General features: G+C 45.7%; 1 protein-coding gene across 2 annotated transcripts in view; it reads right to left on the bottom strand.

Annotated features, from left to right (window-relative positions):
• The window catches only part of DAAM1 (dishevelled associated activator of morphogenesis 1), a 161,620-nt gene extending 153,083 nt beyond the window's left edge, over positions 1-8,537 (bottom strand). For both annotated transcript variants that reach the window (XM_069951141.1, XM_069951138.1), the window contains exon 1: positions 8,269-8,537. The gene's annotated coding sequence lies outside the window, so the exon portion shown is untranslated. The remainder of the gene's footprint in view (positions 1-8,268) is intronic.
• Positions 8,538-11,079: the final 2,542 nt, after the last annotated feature.

Raw genomic sequence — 11,079 nt, forward strand, 5'->3', positions numbered from 1 at the left:
TTTTTATATCTTAAAACAATAAATTAAGAATATTCATATTTTCCCTATGAACACTTCCCTTTTGTTTGTGTGAATTGCAGAAACATTGTAAATGGAAGAGCTGAATATATCAGTGCACTTTGCTCAACCACCTTCAAAAGCCGTCAGACAAATGACAGGTATTGCTCCTCACCCCTATACACATGCATGCTCAGCTGAACCAATGTTTACCAAGTAGAGACAGAAACTAGTTTTTTTCCTAATCCGTTTCCTTTTTTTATTTGTAGTCCATTATTATGGGGACTGCCATCTTACCCAAGCTGTTTTTAACAGAAATGAGTTACATGCTTTATGGCAAACCCTACTTTAGTGTAATAGTAGACTTAAAGGGGTATTGTGGGGACGTTTTTTCATTTTAATAAATAGTTCAGCACAGGCTAGTGCTACTTACCTTCTCCACTCGCTGTTCTGATGAGAGTCTAGTCCCGCTGATCAGCTGAGCCAATCAGAGAGGTCTCCGGCCTCGGCCAATAATTTGTTTAGCGGGCAATTCCGTGTGTGGACCTCTACACCAAGAAGCGGTGAGAGCTGAGCTCCATCAAGACAATAGTAGTGGGGGAATGAGCATAGGAGATTAAAGGGGTTATCCAGCACTACAAAAACATGGCCACTTTCCCCCTACTGTTGTCTCCAGTTTGGGTGGAGTTCTGAAACTCAGTTCCATTGAAGTAAATGGAGCTTAATTGCAAACCACACCTGAACCGGAGACAGCAGTAGGGGGAAAAGTGGCCGTGTTTTTGTAGCGCTGGATAACCCCTTTAAAGGGTTTTTCCTTTATTACACCAGCCCAAGCAAAATGATTTATACATTACTCCCCGGAAAAACCCCTTCAACAGACAAGTAGTGGTTATTTTTATATTTCTGTATAAACTCTGCTGATAAATTTTGGACATATGGAAAACACATGTAGGGCTGGTGCACACAGCCATGGTACTGCTTTGTGTTGTACAGAGGTCCCCAATGGAGGTGCATGGTCCTTGCTTAACCTCATTATGTCTCTAATGTGATCAATCTACTACAGGCTATATTAAAGGGGTTATCCAGCGCTACAAAAACATGGCCACTTTTCCCCCTACTGTTGTCAACAGTTCAGGTGCAGTTTGCAATTAAGCTCCATTTACTTTAATGGAACTGAGTTTCAAAGCCCCACCCAAACTGGAGACAACAGTAGGGGGAAATTGGCCATGTTTTTGTAGCGCTGGATAACCCCTTTAACCCTTTGAGGACCAGGCCCAAAATGACCCAGTGGACCGTGCAAATTTTGATCTTCGTGTTTCAGTTTTTCCCTCCTCCCCTTCTAAGAGCTCCAGCACTCTCAGTTTTTTATCTACAGGCCATGTGAGGGCTTATTTGTTACAGGAATAGTTGTACTGTGTAATGGCGTCTTTCATTTTACCATAACATGTATGATGGAATCCCAAATATATTATTTATGCAGATATAAATTGCTGAAATCGCAAAAAAGAATGCAATATGGTAACCTTTTGGGGGTTCCTGTGTCTACGTAATGCACTATATGGTAAAAGCGACATGATACCATTATTCTATAGGTCAGTGCGAACACAACCATATGCAGGTTACACAGATTCTCTAATGTTATATATTTTTTTTAAATAAAATCCTTTTTTTTAATTATAAATAAAATGGGACTATTGGGGTGCTTATAACGGTTTTATTTTTTCACCTACAGGGCTGTATGGGGTGTCATTTTTTCCGCCATGATCTCTAGTTTTTATTAATACCATATTTGTGAAGATCGGACATTTTGATCACTTTTTATTAATTTTTTTTTATATATAATGTAACAAAATCGGTAATCCGCGCACTTTTTCCCCTCTTTTTGTATACGCAGTTTACCGTTCGCAATGACGCTTGTTATATTTTAATAGATCGGACAATTACGCACGCTATGGTATATTATATGTTTATTTGTTTATTTATTTTTATATGTTTTATTTATATAATGGGAAAGGGGGGTGATTTCAACTTTTATTGGGGGAGGGGTTTTGGGGTAGTGTAAGTGTTTTTAACTTTTTTTTTTTTTTACACATTTGAAGTCCCTTTGGGGGACTTTTACATACATTAGTTTGATTTCTACACTGACCATTGCTATGCCATAGGCATAGCATTGATCAGTGTTATCGGTGATCTGCTCATTGAGCCTGCCTGTGCAGGCTCAGTGTAGCAGATCGCCGATCGGACCGCATGGAGGCAGGTGAGAGACCTCCGGCAGTCTGTTATACCGATCGGGCGTTTAAGGAGTTAATGACACGCGGCAGCGCGATCGCTGCAGCGTGTCATTACCGGTGAGGTCCCGGCTGCTGATTGCAGCCGGCCCCCACCTGCTATGAAGCGCGCTCCGCTCCGGAGCACGCTTCATAGCGGGAGAAACACCCAGGGCGTACAGTTACGCCCTAGGTCGTCTGGGGACAGACTTCCATGGCGTAACTATACGCCCTGGGTCGTCTAGGGGTTAAAGGGGGTATCCAGTGCTACAAAAACATGGTCACTTTCCCCCCTCTCTTGTCTCCAGATTGGGTGGGGTTTCAAACACAGTTCCATTGAAGTAAATAGAGCTTAATTGCAAACCACACCTGAACTGGAGACAAAAGGGGGAAAGTGACCATGTTTTTGTAGCGCTGGACAGGGCCGATTCTGGGGTTTCTGCCGCCTGAGGCAAACCTTAGGCGACGCCCCGAGTGATGGCCAGCAACCCCCACCCTGCAGCTGTCACGAACCTCCAGGCTGTGGTGAGTGAGTGGGGTGATCGGGTCGAGCGGGGTGACCCGATCACCCCAGCGCGTCCCCCATCGACCTCGGGCACTCACCACACCACACCTCGCCTGGAGGTCCGTGACAGCTGCAGGGTGACATCGCGGGACCTGACGGGATGTGGACAGCGCGGGCGACGGAACAGGTGAGCGGCCGCTGTCATTTTTGTTAAGTGATACTTAACAAAAATGACAGCAGGGGGTCATAATGCCGCCCCTCTGCCGGACTGCAAGATCTGCCGCCTGAGGCGGAAGGCTCATTCCGCCTCATGGCAGAAGCGGGCCTGGCGCTGGATAACCCATTTTATAGGGACTTAGACTCTGTGAGCCACCATACTGCCTCCTGCCCCTAGCATTACCATGAATAAGACGCTGTTGATAGAAGACTCTATATGTTAATATGCGTGCACATGGTGAGGCTTGTTGGGCACAGTTGGCATCCACATCAGTTAACGTTACATTTGTGAGGGTGACGTTATAGGGTGGAGACATTCTCTAATAACATCTGTTTATTCTGGAATTGACGAAGGCGATTGTACATTTCCAGCTGACGACACGGATCTCCCCTTCCTCCAGACTGCCTACTTCTCATACCAGATACGGCAGCATAACATGTATCCAGGACCACCCTGACAATCCGCTCCCCATAAATGCCTCTAGGACCACCTGACCTCTATGGAAGCTGCGAGCAGATAGAAATGCTCCAGAGACAAGGGGAGTCACCATAGCAACAGCAGACCCTCACCCTCCCCTTCAAACTCTGCTGAACTGATAGGCAGCCGGCCTATTTGTCACAATGCAAACTGAACCCGTCAGCAATGACAGTCCGGGCACGGCTCAATTGCTCCGTCTTTTCCTATTGTACGTTGTTCCTTTCAAAAATAATTTCATTTAGGCCAATGCAATGACTTCTGCAGGACATTGCTGCAGCCTACAGACCAGGACTAAAATGCACAATGTGTGATGCAGTATAACTATGGTGGGAACAGGCGCTAAATGTGAACGTGCCTACTGGGGACCAAGTGGGGAGAGGGTCTGCTGAGGGAGATGCCGTACCTACTGGGTGCAAGTAAGGGCCCTATTACACAGGATGATTATTGTTTAAAAAATCGTTAGATCATTCTGATTTAAACGATAATCATTTTGTGTAAGAGCAGGCAACGATTAAACGACCAACGAGAAATCATTGATCATTTGATAGAATCTGGACCCATTTTCATTGTTGATCGTTCACAAATCGTTTGAACGTCATTCTGTATAATAACATGTCGTTCGTTCTATTAGCCAGGAAAAGACTAGCGCAAGAACGACCGCAAGTAACGATCATTGTCCTGTGTAATAGGGTGAACAATTTAAGATCTTTGTCATTGCAGTCGTTTATCGTTAATCGCAGAAAAATCAACCAGTGTAATACTACCCTAAGGGGGGCTGCTATACCTGCTGGGGGGGGGGGGAGGGGGAATAAAGAATAAAGCCCCTATTACACAGGGCGACTATGAGGAGCAAACGAGCGCCGTCAGCCTTTAGACGCGGCAGCAGCGAGCGGTTGAGAGTCGGGGGGGGGGGGGGGGCTGCCCGGATGATCGCTTGATCGTCCGGGCAGCCCATGGCAGCGGTCTGCTGTCACCGCCCCTATTCCACGGAGCGACGTTGAAAGCGAACAATGTTGAAAGACGAACAACTGCAACGATCAGCCAACATCGTTCCTGTCAGCCGATCGTTGCCTTCTATTACACAGAACGATTATCAGCCATAACGCCGATAATCGTTCCATGTAATACGGCCTTAAGGGTTGCTGTGTCTATTAAGGAAAACTAAAAGGGGGGGGGGGTGCTGTGCCTACTAAGGAAAACTAATGGGGGGGGGGTGCTGTGGCTATTGAGGAAAAGTAAGGGGGGGGCTGTTGTACCTAGTGGGGAAAGGTAAGGGGGGGGGGTGTTGTGACTATTAAGGAAAGAGTAAGGTGGGGGGCTGTTGAACCTACTGAGCAAAGGTAAGTGGGGGGCCGTTGTGCCTATTTAGGAAAAAGTAAGGACGGGTGCATGATTGGTACAACCTCCAAAAAAATTAAAAGAAAGAAAAAGTAAAATAAAGAACAAGTAAAAGCTTGAGCTCTCATGGTTACTTCTGCAGTGGGTTAAGTCGAAAAAATTCCAAGGCTGTCTGTACAACGTAGGGTTGTTGCAAGGAGATAATGATCATAGCTGGGGGCTAGGGAAGGGTTTACACAAGAGGAGTTTATCACTTCTGCAAAAACCTGATTATCTTGTCTGTACCCGTGAAAAGCATGCAAAAGGCAAGATACCAAAGGGGTAGAAGATTCTCAGTTCTGAGATTAGTAACAAATGGTCACATGCATGTATCTGCTGATAATACATAGAGGAAAAAAAGATTTCAGATCACCATAGACAAAGATACCATTGACAATACGCCAGCATTAGTCACAGCAATAACCTTCACATCTATGGAGAGAATACGATATTATCAGATAGGACTGAATTTGTTTCAATAATATTTAACAAAGTAGATGAGATTATTAATGGGCACTATAACTTTAAAAACAATACTTTTGACATATTGAAAGATTTAAATGGTCAGCGTCTGAGCGTCCAGACCACTAGCTAGAACAGGGGTAGGGAACCTTGGCTAAAGCTTTGGCTGTCCAGGCATGATGGGATTTGTGGCTTTGCATCAGCTGGAGAGCCAAGGTTCCCTACTCCTGTTCTAGAACAATCCAGTAGAAGTGTGTGCTACGTGTTCTCTCCAAGGTTTGTGCCAAGTGGGGAGAAACAATGCCATAATGCAATCATGCCGTAGCTATTAGCCGCACAATTTCACTACAAATAGTGGCAAAACTTGAGCAGCCACTATCCACTGCATTTGGCCACCATTTGGGAACTGCAGTGTGTGAACCTGGCCCTAACACCTGTCAGTGAGGCTCATTGGTCCCACCTCACACCACACTTGGTGACGCATGTACTGAATGAATTTTCAGTCTCAGAAACATATTCAATGACATTACTGTTTGTGTAGTTTTCATTCCTGGTTTTCGCTTACAAATACTGATGCAAAACGGTTTGGTGTGAAAGTGGCCTACGGCAGGTTCACAACCGGAGTATAGAGGGTAAATTTCATCGGCGGAATTCGTACCAAATCTGTGCAACAAAGTACAACGTTCCTCAATGTGTTACTTGGAGATTTTTGTACAGATTTGTAGGCCGTGGGAGAAACACTGCAAAAAACAAGTAGCATGGTCCCATGGCTAAAATCCTTCTGCAGATACCACATCAGAATCCAAATTTTATTCACACACACCTACTGTACAAAAGCACCTTTGTTAAAAGTGCAAATTAAAGTGAATATACATAGTTACATAGTTAATACGGTTGAAAAAAGACACATGTCCATCAAGTTCAACCAAGGAGGGGATGGATACAGGGAAGGGGGATATACAAGGAGGGGATGGATACAGGAAAGGGGGAGGGATGATAGGTTCTATACATATGCATTTATATTATTTTGCTCTAAGAACTTGTCTAGGCCGGTTTTGAAGCCCTCTACTGTTTTTGCTGTGACCAGATCCTGTGGTAGACTGTTCCACAGATTCACAGTTCTCATGGTAAAGAAGACTTGTCGCCTCCCGAGATTGAACCTTTTTTTCTCCAGGCGGAGGCAGTGCCCCCATTGTCCTTTGAGGGAGTTTTACCTGGAACATCTTTTCCCCATATTTCTTGTAGGGGCCATTTATCATAGATCTATTATAGATCTATGATCTATGATAGAGGGGCGGGTGTTTCCTCCCACTAAGGGTGGGTCGGCCCGCCTCCAGTGCTTCAGCCTCGGCCTGGTGGTACAGTCACTTTAAGCATAGATAGATGAGATTTTCAAAGACACTAATTTAAAGGGGTTATCCAGCGCTACAAAAACATGGCCACTTTTCCCCCTACTGTTGTCTCCAGTTCAGGTGTGGTTTGCAATTAAGCTCCATTTACTTCAATGGAACTGAGTTTCAAAACCCCACCCAAACTGGAGACAAGAAAGGGGGAAAAGTGGCCATGTTTTTGTAGCGCTGGATAACCCCTTTAATTGACTTCCTATGAAACTGGACTGTGCATGAGTCTTTGGATGTAAGATTTGGAGTTCTATACAGTGGCCAATAAGCATCCATGGGGGGGCAACACATTCATCAAATAATTTTTTGGGTGTAAGCGTACAGCTGGGATCACACATTATCTTGGTCAGTAGTTTTGGCTAAAGCATGGCATGGAACCAATTAAAGGTCCGTCCACACAGGACTGAAATGCTGCATATTTGTAATGGATTTGCTAGAATTTGTTGCAGAATTTTCTAGGGTATTCTATTGGGCCGCGTTCCCATATCAGAATGCAGCTGAATCCAGGCCCCATTTCTTCATCAATGTGTGTTGCTGGGATCATCATCATCACGTGGCTATTGGTAAAGAAATAGGGGTGTAGTTTCAGTCGCATTTGTAACAAAAAATGCTTAAAGTGATATTCTCATCTCCATAAGAGGAAAACAAGCTGATCGCTTGGGGTCTGACCACTGGGACTCCCACCAATCCTGAACATAGAGTGTGCGCCATGCCTGCCATCCATCCACTCTCTGCCGGCTGCCTAATATTTCAGACCACTGAGTTGGCAATACAACCCTTCTCTGTGACTTGGACCCTCTCCTGGTTTGGGCTAAAATGACTAACCAAAATGAGGTCCAAATACTGAGTGTGAACCCAGCCCCAGGTTATGGTCACACACCGTATTTTGAGGCATAAAACATCTATGTTGACAGTCCACTTTTTGTTTTTGTTTTTTACAGATGTTATTATTACAGCCATAAAAGAGGCACATGGTACAGTTTACTGTTTTACACCCTTCTGTGCATAAATGCTTCAAAACACTGGAAACTGAAGACCTGGATTCCATAAAATGTGCCAGCAATGCTCCAAAAAAAAAAAAAAAAAACTGAAAATGTGCAAACACTCAAAAAAAAAAAAAAAGACTCATTTTCCTAAAACCAGCTTATTCTTACGCTGCACGCTACACAGTGTGAACACAGGCTTATGGGGCAAAGTCACAGCTGAATCTGATGATCAGTAGTCATGCCCCATTGTGCTTACATGTATAAGGAAGGGTTTCTGGAACATGCAGCTGTAGGGCACTGCTTTGTACAACACCACAGACCATGCCAGTGCCATATGAATACTACAGTGACAGACATTACATTGGGCAATCCTCCCACCCTGTACCAAAGCATTGCTTGCAGAACAATACACCCTGTACTGATCATATGCATGGAAGAATGGCAGCAGGGACCCCCATTGTGATGCCAATGATCCTGCTAAATGAGCTGAGGAGCCTCCTCTCCCCTGCACCCCACAACCTGAGCCCCCCAGTCAGCACTGCTGTCACACCCTGCACGGGGGGCAGCCAGTCCTGCTTACCTGGCATCCTCCATGCTTGGTACAGCACCGGGCTCTATTTGAACTCTTTCCTCCCCGGCCGCTGTGCCTCGCAGATTGCAGGTGACATCATCCCTCTTTGGTGTGATAGGATACAATTGCAACTCTCTCTCCTGCCTGTGCGCAGGGGCAGCTGATAACGCGCACAGGATTCTGGGAGCTGTAGTCCTGGCCGGCCGTTGTCTGCCTGCAAACAAAACGTTTCCGAACTACAACCCCCACAAGAGAACCGGAGCGTGTCTCTGTACTTCCCCGTGTGCGGCTCTTATCTACAGGCAAAGAATAGGATCGCCTGCTGACAATAGGAGGAGTGAGGCTCTGCAGCAACAAAGCTCACCGTGCAACAGCGACACCTAGTGGTGACTCCTAGATCATCACCCTCTGAATCACACAGGGGGAGTAGCTCTAGACCGCAGGGCCCTACAAGCTGAGGATCTTCTGATGTCAGGGGATGCTGGGAGTTGTAGTTTTGCATAAGTAGAGGAACACTGCTATACTGTTTATGAATGTATGTATCTACTATAGACGTTTGATGCTTAGGTACACTAAAATAATAGTACACGCAGATAGAATATGTAGTTACTGTCACCTAGAAGCAGGAGAATATGGCGCACCATACTGAGGCACATAATGTTATAGCCCATCCTATAGGACGGCATGGCCCATGGACATCCAAACCGGCCACATCTACATTGGGGGCCATCTACTAAAGGGGAGACTACACTGGGGGCCATATACTGACCAGGGGCCATCTACTAAAAAGGGGACTACACAGAGGGCCATCTACTGAAGGGGGACTATACAGGGGGCCATCTACTAAAGGGGGACTATACAGGGGGCCATCTACTAAAGGGGGACTATACAGGGGCCATCTACTAAAGGGGGACTATACAGGGGGCCATCTACTATACGAGGGACGAGGGAGAGCACACCATGTACTACAGTAGGACCTACATAGGGGGCCATTTACTAAATAGAGAATGCACAGAGAGTCCACTGATATGAGCGAGCTCATTGTTCTAGGGTCCCGCATCAGGGCACTTGTGCACTATGGAGGTGGGGGCAGACTGGGGGCATTTAATCCGCCACTGGGTAGGACTGTTGTCTTTGGCAGCAGATTTCCTGAATAAGCACCTCCTGTTCATAACAACAACTCTTGGCCTCCTCTGACCTGTTTGTTTAGGAAGCTGGTTACACCGGCAGCATCCTCTTTCTCTGGATGTTCCTTCTTCTGATCACACCATTCTCCTTATACTTTTCTCTCCTTTACACAAGGAAACCCCACAAGGTTGGCAGTATGTGAAATCCTGGCCCAGGCTAGTCTGCAACCAATGGCAGTATGTATGTATGTAGGTGACAAGTATGGCTAAAGAACAACTGTGTATTAGGCCTAGTTTACATATATCCGGCAGTGTTTCCCTCCGGTGCAGTAGAAAAGCACTGGAGGGAAACGCACCTCTGAACTGATCCCGTTGTTTTCAATGGGACAGTTCGAATGATGCGTTATCACATTAGTACCGCCGGACTGACCGCTTGCAGCATTCTGACGTGCGGTCAGCTCCCTCTTCCGGCACCACATCCATTAAAGTCAATGGAGTGCCAAACAGAGATATCCCTGCCCCCCATTAACCCTTGTGACCCTGGTCCTTCAGTAGAGTGGCCCCTTGCAGGAGCGTCAGCCCCCAGCTCCTCTGTACAGGTGCAGCACCCTTTAGGACAGGGTTAGGGAACCTTGGCTCTGCAGCTGTTGTAAAACTACAACTCTCATCATGTCTGGGATATCCAGTTTTGCAACAGCTGGAAAGCCAAGGTTCCCTACCCCTGCTCTAGGAGATGTCCCCATGTCCTGCTGCCCACAGTACAGGGCTCCTGTGTGCTGCTGCCCCCTATATGCTGTATTTGAAAAAAACTGAAGACAACTGATGGAATAAACGTATGGAACTTGATATTAACTGATGGCAACTGATAGTTTTACTGAAAAAAAGGATAGAAAACCTGATGGCAACTGATGCCTTTTTGGCATCAGTTGTGACATCAGTTGTGGTCAATTTCATATATATAAAAAAACAAAACTGAAATGGATGCAACATATATATGTAAACAAGGCCTTAAAGGGGGCTGTCTAGTTTAGATAGTTTAGACATGCTATTAGGAAAGCTCCATCACTTAGAGTGGAAAGCAGCTACAAAGAACACAATTCTCCCTCTCTTGGGGACCAGGAACATCTGTGCTTTACATAGATGGTGGATGTCTCTTAGTTTTTAATGGGTATCATGTAATGCATAATGACTCCTGGGGTGGCGCTGTAAGAGAGAAAATAAACACTTTCTGTGCATCTAAGTTTAAATTAGGGTTCCTAACAATGGGGCTCAGCTCCCCGTGAACATTTTTATTTTGAGTGACCATTCTAATAAAAAGAAATTGTCCAAACAAAATAAACCCGTAAATAGGCTGTTTCACAATTATGACTTGTGAATAGAGCATAAGTGTATGGTCACTGGGCGGGGGTCAGACTGCCGAGATTACAATCCCAAGTAGGGAAACCAGAGTCCCTTAAGTGCAGTGCTCAGCCATCTCAGGCAGCTCCAACAGACAGTAAATGGAGCAGCAATTTGTACGCACAACCACTGGTCCATTCCTATGGGAGACTCTGGGTCCCATTAACACCCTGATAAATAAGTCCCACTCGGTTGCGAGTATTGGAACATAAATAGGGGCTATTTATCAGGGTGGTGTGGTGCTCTCCCCATCATGGAGGCACCCCGTGGCAACAGGCTAGAGATATCAGTCTAT

This window comes from Dendropsophus ebraccatus, chromosome 13 (genome assembly GCF_027789765.1).
Source record: "Dendropsophus ebraccatus isolate aDenEbr1 chromosome 13, aDenEbr1.pat, whole genome shotgun sequence".
Taxonomy (NCBI): domain Eukaryota; kingdom Metazoa; phylum Chordata; class Amphibia; order Anura; family Hylidae; genus Dendropsophus; species Dendropsophus ebraccatus.